The sequence below is a fragment of the Falco cherrug genome, assembly GCF_023634085.1.
Source record: "Falco cherrug isolate bFalChe1 chromosome W unlocalized genomic scaffold, bFalChe1.pri SUPER_W_unloc_1, whole genome shotgun sequence".
Taxonomy (NCBI): Eukaryota; Metazoa; Chordata; class Aves; order Falconiformes; family Falconidae; genus Falco; species Falco cherrug.
This window is the reverse complement of record NW_026599288.1, coordinates 7,866,968-7,883,496: the sequence shown is the minus strand read 5'-3', so window position 1 is coordinate 7,883,496 and position 16,529 is coordinate 7,866,968. Positions and strand designations below refer to the sequence as shown.

The 16,529-nt window shown below is 36.0% G+C and overlaps 1 pseudogene across 1 annotated transcript; it reads left to right on the top strand.

Moving 5' to 3' along the window:
- Window positions 1-1,557: 1,557 nt before the first annotated feature.
- LOC129734907 (3-hydroxy-3-methylglutaryl-coenzyme A reductase-like) lies at window positions 1,558-16,523 on the top strand (annotated as a pseudogene). Its single transcript, XR_008730439.1, has 16 exons — window positions 1,558-2,633; window positions 3,044-3,155; window positions 3,698-3,785; window positions 3,881-3,965; window positions 5,333-5,438; window positions 6,531-6,637; window positions 7,075-7,191; window positions 7,676-7,827; window positions 8,661-8,903; window positions 9,043-9,215; window positions 9,792-9,985; window positions 10,554-10,711; window positions 11,462-11,620; window positions 12,694-12,799; window positions 13,761-16,147; window positions 16,282-16,523. The product of XR_008730439.1 is annotated as a 3-hydroxy-3-methylglutaryl-coenzyme A reductase-like (transcript).
- The last annotated feature ends 6 nt before the right edge of the window (window positions 16,524-16,529 follow it).

Below are 16,529 nucleotides of genomic sequence, written 5' to 3'. Positions count from 1 at the left end.
GAAAAAACATAATACCACTTTGGAACAGTTTTGCAGGATCATAAATTTACAAAACAGTATGTAGATTATATTACGTGTGGGAAAACTAAGGATAATGTTGATGTTAAAAGGAGGTTTTTGTTTTGTTGTGTGTTTGTTGTTGATTTTGTTATTGGAGGGCTGTTGTGGGGTTTTTTTGGTTGTGTTTGTTTTTTTTTTTTAGAAAAAAGCCTTCTGTCAGGAAACTAAAGAATTTGTTCATAAGGAAGGCAGTCCTCTCAATGATTTTCCCCAGTTGGTTCCATCAGCCATGAAAATCCTGTCATGCCTTCATCATGGACGGATAAAAAAAAATATATTGGTGTTATTGATGCTCATATGATTGAGATTGGCATTGGTAGGAAACCAAGATGATTCTGGTATCTTCAAGTAACACTAAGTAGATAATTTGCCCTGTCCATTATTTTCTCTATTGAATAACAGCTTCATTTATGATGTCTAAGCAAAAGAAGTAATACTAGAAAGACTATCTTTCCAGAAGCCCGATTGTTACTTCTAAGGCACTTTGAAGTGGCAGTGTATAGAGCCCTCAATCCTCTACGGAAATCTCCACAGCACTAGGTTTGTACATGTAAATACTGAACTACAGTGTCCTGGTTTCAGCTGGGATAGTTAATTTTGTTATCAGTAGCTGGTACAATGCTGTGTTTTGGATTTGGTGTGAGAAAAATGTTGATAACATGCTGATGTTTTTAGTTGTTACTAAGTAATGTCTATACTAAGTCAAGGACTTTTCAGTCTCTCAGGCCCTGCCAGCGAGAAGGCTGGAGGGGCACAAGGAATTGGGAGGGGACACAGCCAGGACAGCTGACCGGAACTAGCCAAGGGGATGTTTCATACCATAGAACATCATGCTGAGTATATAAACTGGGCGGGGGGGAGGCGAGGCGGCGGCAGGGACCGGCTTGGCATTGGTCAGTGGGTGGTGAGCAACTGTGTTGTGCATCACTTGGTGGTTTGGGTTTTTTTTTTTTCCCCTTCTGGATTTTATTCCTCTCTTTCCTTTTCATTACAGTTGTTGTTATTATTATATTTTACGTTTAATAATTAAATTGTTCTTATCTCAACCCATGAGTTATACCCTTTTGCTGCTTCTCCTCATCCCTCTGGAGTGAGCAGCTGCGTGGTACTTAGTTGCTGGCTGGGGTTAAACCACAACATATAGAATGTCTCTATAAGTCAGACTACTATTTAAGCATCTTTTGAACTCTGGGATGTATTTATAAGACTCTGTGATGAATGTTATGTATATAAGTTGTTGATTTTGTGCAATGAGAAAAGCAAAGTCCCAGTACTAATGTATTTAAGAGAGTGGTTTATGGCATTTTGTTTGTTTCATGAGTAAACATCCTTGAAGAACTCGCCTAAAGGTACAACATGAAGTAAATAGACTAGGATGCAGTTTTTGTACAGAATATCCATGTTCTCAGATATGCGAGAGGTGTGAGAATTTCTATTGAATTTTATCTGTTTAAATCAGGGGTCCTCAAACTACGGCCTGCGGGCTGGATACGGCCCCCGGGCTGGATACGGCCCCCCAGGGTCCTCAATCCGGTCCCCAGTATTTACAGAACCCCCCCGTTCCCCCACCACTGGGGGTTGGGGGGGGAAATCAAGCAGCTGCAGATGACTGCCTGCCACTTCATCTGTGCCGGCCCCCTGTTTAAAAAGTTTGAGGACCCCTGGTTTAAATCAAAGGGAATGATGAAATGCATCAGTAACCTGGGAATTAGTTATCAGTACAAGAGAACTGTCACAGATTACTGTACGTGAGAAGGATTCATGTGTTTCAGATGGAAAAAAGAACTGGTTTATATGTGATAACTTGAATCACTGAAGAATATTGAGCAGAAAGTAGAGAACACACAGTTAGAGGAAGATAACATTGCGATTCCTGATGTTGAAGTTGAGTATTACCAACAATGGTTTGTTGGTAACATATAGTTAAGAAAGTTAATATTTTTGATAGGAAGAGTGAGTAGAAAGAAGTAACAGAATTTAGTGAGTGTTTACATAGAGAGGTGGTAAAAACAAGAAGTTGGAGTCAAAGTGGTACTAAGAGATGTCGTGAAAGTGGCGGAGTCTTACTAACAAGACTTTTTGAAGAAACGAGGGAGATGTGTATTTAAAAAAAGGATTAAGAAGGCAGGAGCAGATTGTATTGTATTTCAGAAGATTAGAAATGAATATGTTTTACATGGAAAGTTGAAGATGAGTTTCCTTACTCATCTGTTACTTAACTATTTTTTGGTTTGTTTGGATGGTTTTGGGGTTTTTTGGGTTGTGTTTGTTTTGTGTTCTTTTTTTTTTTTCCTCCGAGAGATGACTTGCAGAAATTTATGTAGCTCTGTCCTTTTTCCCCAAATCTTGTACTTGCTTATATGAAATATTCTTTTGTTGCAGGTTTGCTAAGCATAGAAAAAGTCTTGAAAATGTTGTCTAGACTCTTTCAAATGCATGGCCTTTTTGTAGCATCTCATCCATGGGAAGTCATTGTGGGAACAGTGACTCTCACAGTCTGTATGATGTCCATGAAGATGTTCACTGGGATTGATAAGATATGTGGCTGGAATTATGAGTGTCCCAAACTTGAAGTAAGGGTTTAAATTCATGTTACAGTACTTTACTGTTAATCTGCAGATGTGGGGTTTTCTGTAGAATAAGATCAGGTTGTGATATATTAGAAAAGTAGCTATACAGAAACTTCTTTATTGCCTTCTTTTCCCATACTGGATATTAAAGCTGGATGCAAGCAGTGGTGCACCTACAGAAGGTTTTGTTAAGCCTAACTTTCAGTGGCATGGTATCTGATGAGCAGACATTTGATATTCATATTGTTTGCAATATTTTAATCTTTTTAAGACAAACTAGCAGTGATACTTATTTTATTCTAAAGCTTCATTTTTAGTGTGGCTTCACAATGGATTTTTTTTTGTTACTGAAACTTAACAGCAAGTTACTAATTAATGTAAAAGCTAACTAAATAACTTTGTATTTCTAATAGGATGTTCTGAGCAGTGACATCATCATCCTGACAATCATGCGCTGTATAGCAATCCTTTATATATATTTCCAGTTTCAGAACCTAAGGCAGCTTGGGTCAAAATACATTTTAGGTACTGTGTCTGTTTTTTTTCTTTTCTTCATTTTCTGTATGCATTTTAATTGTTTTTTTAAATATACATTGGTAATATAAAACTTTAATACTTATGTACAGAACAAGGTTATTTTAATTTTTTGCTAGATAGCAGAATAAATGTTCTGCATAGATCAAAGTGCAATTCTTTCTAAGAGAGGTTGTGCAGGTTTATATAACATTGGAAATATGATTATTGAAATAATTGTTTATTGTGTGAAACTAAAAATATAGAGCTCTTTCAGCAAAACTGAAAACCAGCTTAAAAGTGAGATTTGTGGCTTATGTTTCTCAGTCTTACTTTGAATGCAGTACAAATTTTAGATTTAAATATCTGTATAAAAGCAGCATCCTCATCAGTTTGTATCTTGACTGCTGTTTATGCACTCTGAGAGATGAGAATTGCCATTTGTTTGCTTCAGAATTGATCTAAAGGCATAATGTTTCTTTCTTCCTTTTTTCCTCCCTTTTCTTTCCCAGTGTATATATAAAAAAAGAACTTTCCAATATTTTATTTTAAAGGTATTGCTGGCCTCTTCACAATCTTCTCAAGTTTTGTTTTTAGTACAGTGGTAATTCACTTCTCTGATAAAGAATTGACAGGTTTAAAGTAAGTAATGAGTTGTTATTCTGGATTTCTTGCTTGAATTTTTTTCCTGTAGAATAAACCTTGAATTTTACTCTTAACACATGCCCCTTTTTCAGTGAAGGTTTACCATTCTTCCTGCTTCTGATTGGCTAATGAGCTTGCTCTTGAAAGATCAAATTTGCGCTCCGTTCCAACGCACAGGTTAGGGGGTTTTTGTTTGGCTTTTTGTTTGGTTGGGTTTTGCAATGGAGCTTTTAGATGTAATATTCAAAGATGAATAATCCAGGTGGAGACACACACAGGTGAATACTGTATTGGCAATATATGAAAAGGATCAGATTTAATCCATATTCTATATTCTGTATTGTCTTTTATTCAGATCAGTGTTCAAATGAATAACACTGTAAAATTAGTGTGCATAATCATGTGAACTAAGATAATTGTATATATCAGTACTTTATAGGTTCAAAACTTTAAACAGCAATGCTTATAGCTCTATTAAAGAGGCTAGAGTTCCTAGACTGAAGTCTTCCATTTGTTGATAGAAAACGGTTAATTTGTAGGGCTCAGGAGCAGTATATAAATAGACGTTTAATGTTATAATGCTGATACAGGAAAAAAAGTATATTTTTCTAAACAAAAATCTTAGCAGAACAAACATGGCATATGTGTAGATACATATTCATGCTCTAATATAATTAACACAGCGCAACATGAAGGATTGACAAGTCTTGCTCATTGTACAGTGGAATGGTCATTTCTTAATATTCTAAGTTCCGAAATAAATTAATTTCACTAAAAATATTTTTATACCTACAAAATACTTTACATGGTAATTGAGCATAATAATTGTGACAAAAATACAATGTAATATACCATAACATTGTATATGAGTATATTATATATGTGATATTATTTAATAATATACAACACACTATAATAATTATGAGTACAGAAATCTTTATTCATTTTCAAGAAAGTATTTCACAAGTAGGTTTTCACCACAGCTTCTCTCCCTCCAAACCACCACCACCAAAACAGCAGCAGACCTCTAGAGTTTACCATGCCTGGCTTCTGGAGGAATTCCTTTTCTCCCCAGGGGAAAGTTTTAGTGTCTTTTATGTCCTCTTTTCTGACAGCTGAATCTAGAGAATTAAATATTTTAAAAAAAAATAATAAAAGTTAGGATACAGATATGTGGTTGCAAGAACTTTTGAGATGCCATGACATAAGTAGCTTTTATTTTATGTCTTAAAGTGTAGTTCTGTTTTTCTGAATGTACTTTAGAGTTTGTGCCCATCAATGTTGTAAGAGCTTAGAATACTGATGAGCCAAAGATAGAGACTTTCAAAATTAAATAATCTTGTGTAAATAGATACTGTCAAAGTATAATAGTTTATGGGAAATGAAACAAGAAAATAATGTATTCTTTCATAATAGTTCACTTTCAGTGTCTGTTTTATAAGGCCTTATCACCATAACATGATTAGTAAATTGAGTAGTATTATGTACACTCCTTTACTTTGATTTTTGTCTTCATGCTAATGTATAGAAACTTTTATTTTTAGGATGAAGCAAGGGAAAATATTTCATGTGGAATGGCAATTTTGGGTCCTATGTTTACATTGGATGCACTTGTGGAATGTCTTGTGATTGCTGTTGGTACTATGTCAGGTGAGACCTTGTATCATTCCTGTTAACAACTTAAAGCAGCTGCTAAAATTTTCTCTTGGGCATTCTTAAAAATGAGTGACATTAAGTACATGCACACCTATTTCATATTCTTGCAAAAATTAGTGTTTCTAGAAATGACTCCAGGTGAAGTAAAGTTGTTCTAGTTCAATTAAAAATAACCAATCTTACTGTGTTCCCTCTCCCCAATTTTTTGATCTTCAGTTCTGTGTGCAGTAGCAGTTGTCTTTCCTTAAAAGGAGAACAGTTAAATGTAATAAGCAAAGGATTTTCATGTGCAAATAACTAACTTCTTTGTAAAATAAATTGCAGTCCCATAGTAGAGTATGAAAGTGGAGGTTTTTGTTTGTGTGTCTGGTTTTGTGTGTGTGTTTTGGATTTTTGTTTGTTAAAAAAAAAAACCTATTGCTCTACCTTAAAGGCATCTTTCAAAGCATTTGCTTTTTAAATTCTTTGGACCCTTTGGGGGTGGAGGGAAATGCATGTTAATAAGATATTTTCCTGTTTACATCGGGACACATGCACACACCCCCTCACTTTGATGTAGCATGTGGTTGTTTGGGGTTTTTTGAATGATTTATACTGTTAGCTCTTTCATCTTTATTAAGGGGGTTCTGTAATGCATATGTGACATGGCATATTGACATTTCCCAGATGCCAGACTTGTGAAAGAGTAGGTGTGATATATACTCTTTTATTCCCTGAACACTTAATTGGCCATTTTTCACAAGGGATTTCAATACATAATGTTGGGTAATTGTTCTTTGCTTAGATAAGGGAGGAGTTTCAAGCTTTCAATTTGAAGCTTTAAAATCTTAGTAAACTGTAATTATTTTTATATTTAGATTTATGCTTTAAAAAATTTCTGTATACCATACCAGAAATACATATTGTGCTTGGAATCAGCTAATACAAAATGACTAGGGCTTAACATGCTTGTTTTTCGCTAATCTAGACAGTTCCCTCTATAGTCTGCAGCATCAGTTTAATGGTTTATTTCTTACTTCTGTAACACTTCAAGTATATAGAAAGCCTGATATACATTCAAATGTTAAAAACTTTTTTTTTATGTAGGTGTATGACAACTTGAAATTATGTGCTGCTTTGGCTGTATGTCTGTTCTTGCCAACTACTTTGTCTTTATGACCTTCTTTCCAGCTTGTGTGTCCTTGGTATTAGAGGTAAGACCAACTTCAAGACAATATCAAGTTTAGTATTCAGAACCTGTGCTTCTTGTAGGCTACGCATTTCTTCACTGAGGTATATATGCTAGCATATTTGTCCTCCTTTTGCTTTTGAGGTGAACAGAGGGAATGCGCAGAAAGTGTTATGGTGGCTCAGCTGACGGGCAGTAACTTGTTAATGCCACTGTAAATGAGTCACACTCAATAGTATGAGTTCTGATCTAAAGCAGAGTAAACAAATTCTAATTTAAATTAATGGCTGTCCAGGGTTTTTCACTAGTTAAAGCCTAACGTAGGCTAAACAGTAGGCTGTAGGCCAACTCTTTTGTTGGTAATTTCTTAATGATCAAATAAAAATAGTGTTGAAACTCACTTGTTGGTTCTTCTAATATGTACTAAATAGTACCTATCTTTTAATTTTGTTATTTTTGAAGCTTTCAAGAGATAGTCGTGAAGGACATCCTGTATGGCAGCTTAGCCATTTTGCTCGTGTTCTGGAAGAAGAAAATAAACCAGATTCTGTAACACAGAGGGGGGTCAAAATGATTATGGCTTGTGGCTTTTTTTTCACTTGTAGTTATGCAATCAGTAAGATGTCCTGGTGCAATGAATAAAGCTTTTGTTTTCTATAGACTTGTGTTCTGCATCCCATTAGTCTAGTTTACCATGGTAATTTTTAATAATGTCCCCTGTATCTATACCTAAAGTCTTCCTGTGTATGCCATTTCTGTGCAAAACACTCGTGGCTTTCAGGTGTACTAATTCTTTCCCTCTTATCCCTACAGTGCCCTCAGCTTCCTCTGCTTATTACTTGAGCCAAGAGGAAGGATGTGGTGGGACAGGTTCAAAGCTATGAGTATTATGATAAGCCAAAAATGGTGTTGATGAGAGGCATGGAAAAATCAGCCTTTAGCTTTAGACTTCTGAGGCATGGGAAACAAAACAAACAAATGAACCTCAAAAAGTTTAATTTTGGTAGATTAGATACCTAGTTACAGTTGGAAAATTAATATTTGTTTTGTGTTTTTAATACAGTTGCTGGGTTTGGTTCTTGTTCATGTCCACGGTTGCTGGATAGTGGAACCAGCTGCTCAGAACAGTACTGTAGAAAATGCAGTGGGACTGGATGAGAATGCACCAAAGAGAATTGAACCTAATGTTTCATTATGGCAGTTCTACCTTTCTTGGTAGGCGACTTCACAGAAGTGTATTTCCTTGATTAAGGTCTATTCTCCAGTACTGTCAAGCTGTGGTCCTAGGGTACAATGTTTGCAAACTTGTGGATCTGACCACTGTAGGATTTCGTTGAACCAGGGATGTCATTTCATAAGAAATATTTCAGTATTGAACAAATGGCATAATCTCCTTGAATAAGAACATGATCAGGAGCCAACTGTCCTGTATGCATCACAACTCTATCTTTTCCCACTAGCACTGATGCCTTTCAGAGCACACTGGAAAATAAATTTTCTGACTGCACTAGAATAATTATGCAGAGCTTCTGACCATTCACATATAAGTGCAAAAGCCATGTCGGTATTGCTTTTCCTTCAACTCAACTGAAGTTAGTGGCAGCTGTGGTTCCATGTTACTCCTGAAAACTCAGAACTGTCTCTTAGGTTCCCCCCACCCAGTTCAACTTGCATCATAGTCATCATTATTGGTAGAAGATAATTGAAACTTTCTACTTTATCATTGGGAGATAGCTACAAACTGATTTAACACCTATTAAATAGTGAATATTTTCTAGTCATTTATCTTACTGGGACTGCTTTTTAACTAATATTTAGGAAATAGTTAATGAAATCTAAAAATTCTTAATACAAAGAATAATTTCTCTCCTACCCTAATCTAGCATACTTGAATGTCCTGCTAGAAACATCTTTTGACAGGAATTTCAGTAATTGTATAAATGATGATCAAGCTATTACCCTTTCTAAAGCAAAGGGATGTCAGAATGTTGTTATAAACAAACAAATCGTATATACCATGTATTTACTTCTTGATTTGTCATTTTTAGAATGTCCAGTATGGATATTGAACAAGTAATCACTCTTGGATTAGCCCTTCTCCTTGCTGCAAAATATATTTTCTTTGAGCAAGCAGAGACTGAATCTACACTCGCTGAAGAATCTTATAACATTTCCAGTGATGGTCCAGAAAAAGATCCCTGAGAACTGTCGCAGGAAGCAGTCTGGACTTCTGAAAAAAAATCAGATATCTGACACCGTAGAAGAAGCTTTAGTTCCCAAAGATGGAAATGGTAATTTTTGGCATTTTAAAGTCTGAAACTATTCCTGAATATTTGGAACAAATAGTGAAATCTGTGTTATCATGTTGTATTTGCAATCAAAATTTAAGGTTTTTGTAAATCAAAGTTCATTTTAATAATCTTTATGTAGTTGAAGTCATAAAACCTGTACTAGCAGAGTCATCAACCAAGGTTACATTTGTAGTTGGCAGTTGCAACCCTGCAGAAGCTTCTTCATTTTTTGATTAAAAAAAAAAAAAAGTTGAGTTACCTAAAGAACCACATTCTATTGTGGAATGTGTTTACATACTTGGAAATGCAGAGGTATGGAAAAATAACTTTTTTTTTTTTTAACCTCTACTGCAACATCTGATTTAAAAATTCTTACAGTTCATTTTCCAACTTTTAAATGATCTTATTGACTGTAATGTCATTCTTCAGAGAATTATATGGCTTTAATAACATGGGGGGGGATAGTGGGGCGGACGACAAAAAACAGCCTTTCATAAGTCACTTCTGCTCCAGACAGTTCCTGTTGCAGGTTTTTTTCCTCAGTACAGATGAGAAAAACGGATGGGTGTATGTTTTTGAAGTTGTAAAGAAATAATCTCTTATTATGAGTCTCCCTCTATCCCCAAGATTGGGGGGGAGCAGCTTCATCATTCCTGATATACCAGGTAACTGAAGCTTCATCATGTATGCATATAAGTTGGTGTCTGAGTAACAGGGGTATATAATCATATCCTGTCCTACTATAAAACTTGACATTGGCAGTTGGTTCCTTTAGATGTTCTCTGATATTGTCAAAGTTGTTACCCTTTTTCATTTGGAAACGTTCAAAAGGATTTTCACCAAGAGAATCTATGCTTTCTGTCCTGTCCTCACCCTTTACATTTCCAGAAGGGAGCAAAATTCCTTACTGATGCTGAGGTCATCAGCTTGGTTAATGTGAAGCATATTCCTGCATACAAACTGGAAACCATGATGGAAACTCGGGAGCGAGGTGTGTCCATTTGCAGACAGATGTTATCTAAGAAACTCCCTGAACCTTCATCTTTGCAATATCTTCCTTATAGGAATTACAATTATTCTTTTGGTAAGTAAAAGACATACAAGCAAAACTCACTGCAAAACCATCTTCCAAATTCTGAAATATCTGCTCAAAGTGAATTAACAATGAGCTTGGTCAAAACTGGGGGGGGGGGGGGAGGCAAACATAAGGCACTACCTTTTATTGATTCTGATGGTTTTTAAACCTAGGGAGGTAGGTAAATTTTGTAGCTTACCCAAAAAAACCATTTCCTCCCAAGGTATGCAGTTGCCTTATCTCCTACATGCAGAATTCTACTCATACTGAGCCTGAGTTCAGCTGAATGAAAATAGTACCTTGAGCTCAAGTTAAAATGGAACAATATTAAATTTTATTTAATAGTATTTAAAACTTAATAAGATTCAATAGGTCTGCCAAATACTAGACTTCAACAGTATTAGCTGTTGATAGCTGTAACTAACTTTTTGGGGTGGTGATTGGGTGCTTTATGGGTAGGGGTTTTGTTTTTTTCGCTAAGATACTTTGTTGTAGTTGCGTGTGTAGTATGTAACATGCTGTACTGTATCTCTGTACATGTAACCTTAATGATACCCTTTCTATTATTTTTGTAAGGTTATGGGAGCTTGCTGTGAAAACGTGATTGGATATATGCCTATTCCTGTAGGCATAGCAGGGCTGCTATTTTTGGATAACAGAGTTTCATGTCCCAATGGCAACAACAGAAGGATGTCTTGTAGCAAGCACAAACAGAGGATGTAGGGTAATACATGTAAGTATCGTTTGACTAGCTTGAAAAAAATTCTATATTATAAAACATATGTAGGGTGATACAGTGTGGTTTGGGTCTTGTTGGGTTTTTTTTTGACTTCCTAAAAAATTGTGGTTTAACCCCAGCTGGCAACTAAGTACCACATAGCTGCTTGCTCACCACCCTCACCCCACCACTGGTGGGATGGGAAAGGTAAAACCTGTGGGTTGAGATAAGAATAGTTTAATAACTGAGATAAAATATAATAATTGTAATGAAAAGGGGGACAACAAAAAGAGAGAGGAATAAAACTGCAAGATAGACAAGTTGCTCACCACCTGCTGACTGATGCCCAGTCAGTCACTCAGCAGTGATCAGTGGCTCCTGGCCAGCCTCCCCCCCCCCCCCCCCCCCCCCCCCCTAGTTTATATACTCAGCATGATGTTCTGTGGTATGGAATATCCCTTTGGCTAGTTAGGGTCAGCTGCCCTGGCTCGGCTCCCTCCCAGCTTCTTGTGTACCTGCTCACTGGCAGAGCATGAGAAACTGAAAAGTCCTTGACTTAAAGTATGCACTTTTTAGCAACAACTAAAAATCAGTATATCAATGTTATTCTGAGCCATTAATGTTATTAATGTCTACTGAATCAAAAAAACACAGCACTGTACCATCTACTAGGAAGAAAGCTAACTATCTCAGCCAAAACCAGGACAGAATTAAAGGTAAGATTACTGAAAGTAAATTTTGTTTCCCTTCTGCTTTGATTTTTAGCTTGATGGAGGAGCAAATAGCTGCATTCTGGCAGATGGGATGACTCGAGGACCTGCTGTAAGGCTGCCCACCGCTTGCCAGGCTGCAGAAGTGAAAGTTTGGCTTGAAAGTCCCAAAGGCTTTAAAATAATGAAGGAAGCTTTTTGACAGCACAAGTAGGTTAGTACAAGGGCTATTCCAGCCTTATTTCCTGATATATCTATGGGTGGTAGAAAGCTCCTAATTGTATTTCTGCATAATGCAGTACAGGAAATTGCATACTCATTTGAGCTATCCCATGTAGTATGACAAAAGTCATTCTAGCTATATACCAAGGCTAGTTAGTAATAAACATTTTCCGATGATAAGTGGTAAACAACTAGATCATAGCAACAGATACATTTGCATTGTGTAATACTTAATGTGTAATTTTGTCTAAGCATTTAAAAATAAATATAAAAGCTTATTTGGATTTTTAGTAGTTATTATGCAAAAAGTAATTATTAACATCAGTAATATCATCTGAAAGGCTAGACTCCAAACTTTGAATTAATTTGTGAGGTTCCAGAGAATGCAGTATAAAATAATGCTAGAACTGAAATGTTTAAAAAATGTAAACCAATATTAATAAGTTTATTGTAAGCCCTAGACTTTCTTCTAAGACTTATGAATACCTGCTTTCTTTAGGAAGATTTGGAAAGATATTCCTTTATCAGTTATGTGTCTTACCAATTTTACAAGCGTCACCCAAGGACATATGTATATTTTTGGTGAGAATCAACTGCTGCTGTTTAAATGCAGTGTTTCCTAGGTTTTGTTTGATTCTTAGTCTGTATGAATAAATCTTTGACTTGTGGAGTTTGCACTGTTGCTGAAGATAGTGTGGGTTTTGCTTTTCTGTAAAACTGACAAGAATTTCCAAAGGCCTCACTTTTAATATATACCTGATAGTCAGATGTTCTAGGGAATACAAAGGAGTTAAATTTGTTAGCACTTCGGGATATTTTATTTCATGAAGTCCAGGGATAGAAAATGTAAAAAGGCAGTGAATGCTTTTAAAATGAACGTTTTAAAGTATTTACTTGAGAGAACTACATGCATGGTAGCTGTGACTGTTCATTCCTGTGCTGAGTTACAGATAGCACAGTGTAGTTAACAGTGCCATCTGCAATGATTTACTGTCATTTTGCCACTTAAAACTAATTTAATCTGTTTTTTCTTGAAGACTGTAAGTAATTTAAATTTTCTTGCAGGTTTGCCCGCCTACAAAAACTTAGCATCAGTTTGGCTGGTCGTAACCTTTATATCCGTTTTCAGTCCGGAACAGGGGATGCAATGGGAATGAATATGACTTCAAAAGTAAGGTCCAGTCCCCTTAAGTCTCTCTAATAAATGTGTATTTAAAAATAAATTGTATCCTACCAATCTGTGACTACCTGGCATGTGAAGACAGAAAGACAAGACATAGTGCTGTTTGCAGTACTATGAAATAATAAGTGTTTGAACTTGTCAAGTGTAAACAAGAATAGGTTGAGAACAATGAAAGAAAAAAGGTTAAAGTAACTGTGTGTTAACTTTTTAAATTTTTTTTTAAATAAAGTATTCTTGATAATATGGAAGTTAAGCTGTTTGCTCTGTTGCTTTGGGCCAAAGATTTTTATCCAGCAGTAATTAATCTATTACTGTGTTTATCACCACTTGTAAATAAAGGATTAGAAATCTGGTGAGTGGCAGCAAGAGGGTGTTCTCTAGTTTTGTTTGCTTGATTGGTTTGGTTTTGGGTTGTTTGTTGGTTTTTTTTTTTTATGCAAACATGTGGAAGAACCTAAGACATCACCCGTAGACTGGGGGTGCCTTATGCTATTTGAGATAGCTTAATACTGATTGCCTATTCTATATACATTTAAAGGTACTAAATATAACAGACCTTTTGTCTGACTACTTAGTGTAGCAAAGCTCTTTCTGCTGTGTCCAAAGTGAATTAATTTCGTGCCTGTAGCGTCTGCCTTGGTTCATGTATCCTCAGTATGGTAAGCATAAGCCCGTTCACCTAGAATGTATCCAGAGTCCATATGTACTGTGAAGAGCCAGCTATTCCAACTATAATCCCCAAAGTGGTTAGAAAAGGGATAATGATAGATTATTATTTAATTTTTTCTCTCTCCTGTTTCAGGTTTCTTCCTGAAATAATGTTCTTTTCTTCAGCTGTAACTGATGATCTGATTAGACTTAATCTAATCTTGCTGTTCCACTGTCCTTGAGTAGCTTATTTTACAACCATAATGATATACTAGCCCTATATCTGTTTCTCTTTTAACAGGGTACTGAAAAAGCACTGGCAAGGTTGAATGAAGTTTCCTGATCTCCAGGTTATAGCTATTAGTGGTAATTATTGTACAGACAAAAAAGCTGCTGCTATAAATTGGATAGAAGGAAGAGGGAAGTCTGTTGTCTGTGAAGCAGTAGTTCTAGCTAAGGTTGTTAAAGATGTGTCTGCTTTATTTAATTTGTTTATAAAAATGTGGGCATTTTACAAAACCGATACTGTAAATATCTGATGTAAGTTGTGTTCCTTGTAAGAATGACCCCTACATGTATTTTTAGACTACTACTGTGAGAAGTCATGTTTTCCTGAGAATCTTTTACAGTAGGGTTGTTTTTTTTTTCCTTTCACTGTCTCTTCTAAGATAATGTGCTATATATCTAATGATGGAAATCTAGTTGAAGGCATTATAATTTTAACTTTTTTACCTTTAAAAAAAATGGTGCCATAGTTTGTTTGGTTTTTTTTAAAATATATATGGTTTTGTTGGTGGCTGTGTTGGTTGGTTGTTTGTGTTTTGGGTTTTTTTTTTACACACAATTTTGCCTGACACTGTGTGTGGTCATTTTGATCATTTCACTAGTTGTCTCTTGCATGAACCTGACATTCTCTTCAAAGTTTATACGTCCCCCTACTACAATGAAAAGAGATAATCAGGTGCTTCACTTAATTCCAAAGCTGCTTTAGCTCCTTGCATGATGAAGGGTAACCTTCATAACCAGTGCCAGTCCTAGCCTCTGGGAAACTTGTTCCACATCATAAGGGCTATCTTAGATTCTTTTCCACCTGAGCTCAGAAGATTGGCTATGTGTGTCAGACTAAATCCATTGCTTGTTACCTGATTGCCAGCACCGGCCATGACCAACAATATCTAGAAAGGAGTTTACTACACCATAGAATAAACTTCCACCAACGTGTTCAAGATTGTGTGAATTGGCTCTTTAGTATTGATGGATTTATTTATTTATTGCCCCCAGTAATTTGTCCAGTCCCTTCTATGAAACTACATAAACATTTAGTGCCAATACACCAAGCAGAATTCTACAGTGTAGTTACACCTTGTGTGAAGAACTACCTGTTGTTGTTGATATCATTTGATGATGCCCTAGTCTGTACTGGAAAAAAATACTTAAGACTTTTATCTTTTTCTACCACTAAAGATTTTATATCTCTAACAAAGCTCTTCCACCTTCCCAACTAGTCTAATTTTCAGACTGAAAAGCAATAGTTTCTCTGAGGAATGAGTAAAAGGACTATCCTAGCATGAGCATCCTTATCTCTGGATCTTTTTCAAATCTAAAATTTCTAAAATTGAGTACAGAGTTGGACACAGTATTCAGTGTGTGTGTGCAGGCTGATTTTATACATTGGCATAAATATGTGTTTTGAGTTTGCTTCCTAGTAGTTTCCTACTCTTCAAATTGATTGCATTTTTACTGCTGATTTGGTAGCAATATCTATTATAACCCCAAGATTTCAGGATAGGAGCCAATCCTCTGTGTTTAAGTAAATTTGGTGTGTTTCCCCCCCCCTCCTACTATGTACATTGAATTCTAATATATTAAACTTTATATTTTTCTAAGTATTGTAGACTTTGTGCAAATCTCTGTCATCAGTCACTATTCCTACTACACTGGAATAGCTTAAACTTTGTTCACAGCACTATCTTGTTTGTTCTCTTTGATTGTTTTTTATACTAAATTCAGTGTAAATCCTGAAGGTATCAAAATACAGTCAATATAGTATAAATATGTCACTTAATTTGATATTACTGTGCACCATGTTTATTTAGCAGTGTAGCATAGTGTTTTGTTTAAACTCTTCAGTTTACCTCTGTATTCTTATGCAAAACAAAATTGGGAGGGTTTACTGTCTGGAGCAACTTAGGAGAAATGTCACTATTATGTCAGGTGGGAATTAATGGGATATTTCTGCCAAGTTGGTTTTGTTTGTTTCATACTGAAGATAAGTGAGAATTTGAAATGGAGAAGGTAGCTGATGAATTCTTCCTAAAGGTATGTGCAAGTCCAAACCCTTTACGCTGACTCTTCCATTGTTACTTGGATGATGCAGTCTGCATTTGAAAGACCTCCTTTTGAACAAAAATTAAAAGTAGATATCTGACAATGATTGAGCCAAATTCCATATGGAAGCAAATAAGGGGTGGGGGCTTACTTCCTTGCATATTTAGTATTTATACTCCTGCCTAAGGAATGGTGTAGTAAAAGTGTATCACTGCCTAGGTATTGAAGACAACTACAGAAGATATAATTGAAGTCAACATAAACAAAAATTTGGTGGGTTCCGCAATGGCTGGTAGCATAGGCGGCTACAATGCACATGCAGCAAACATTGTGACAGCTATCAACATTGCCTGTGGGCAGGTAGGTTTGTTTTACACCAACTCAGCTTTTCTTCAATTCAGTAATTCTTAATCAAACACTTAGTTGAGGGTTTGGTGTTGTGTGTGTGTTTTTTTTTTTTTTTTTTTTGTTTGTTTCTTCTTCCTGTTCTAAAGGATGCTGCACAGAATGTGGGCAGCTCTAATTGCATCGCTTTGATGGAGAGAACTGGTTTCACTAATGAAGACCTGTACATCAGCTGCACGATGCCTTCTATAGAAATAGGAACTGTTGGCAGAGGCACCAACTTGCTTCCACAGCAGGCCTGTTTGCAGGTATAAAGCAGAAAGTTTTAAAGCAACTTAGCTTCCTGAATCAAAGCTCACTTTCATGTTGTGTATGTTGTGTCCAAGTAATGTCGGAA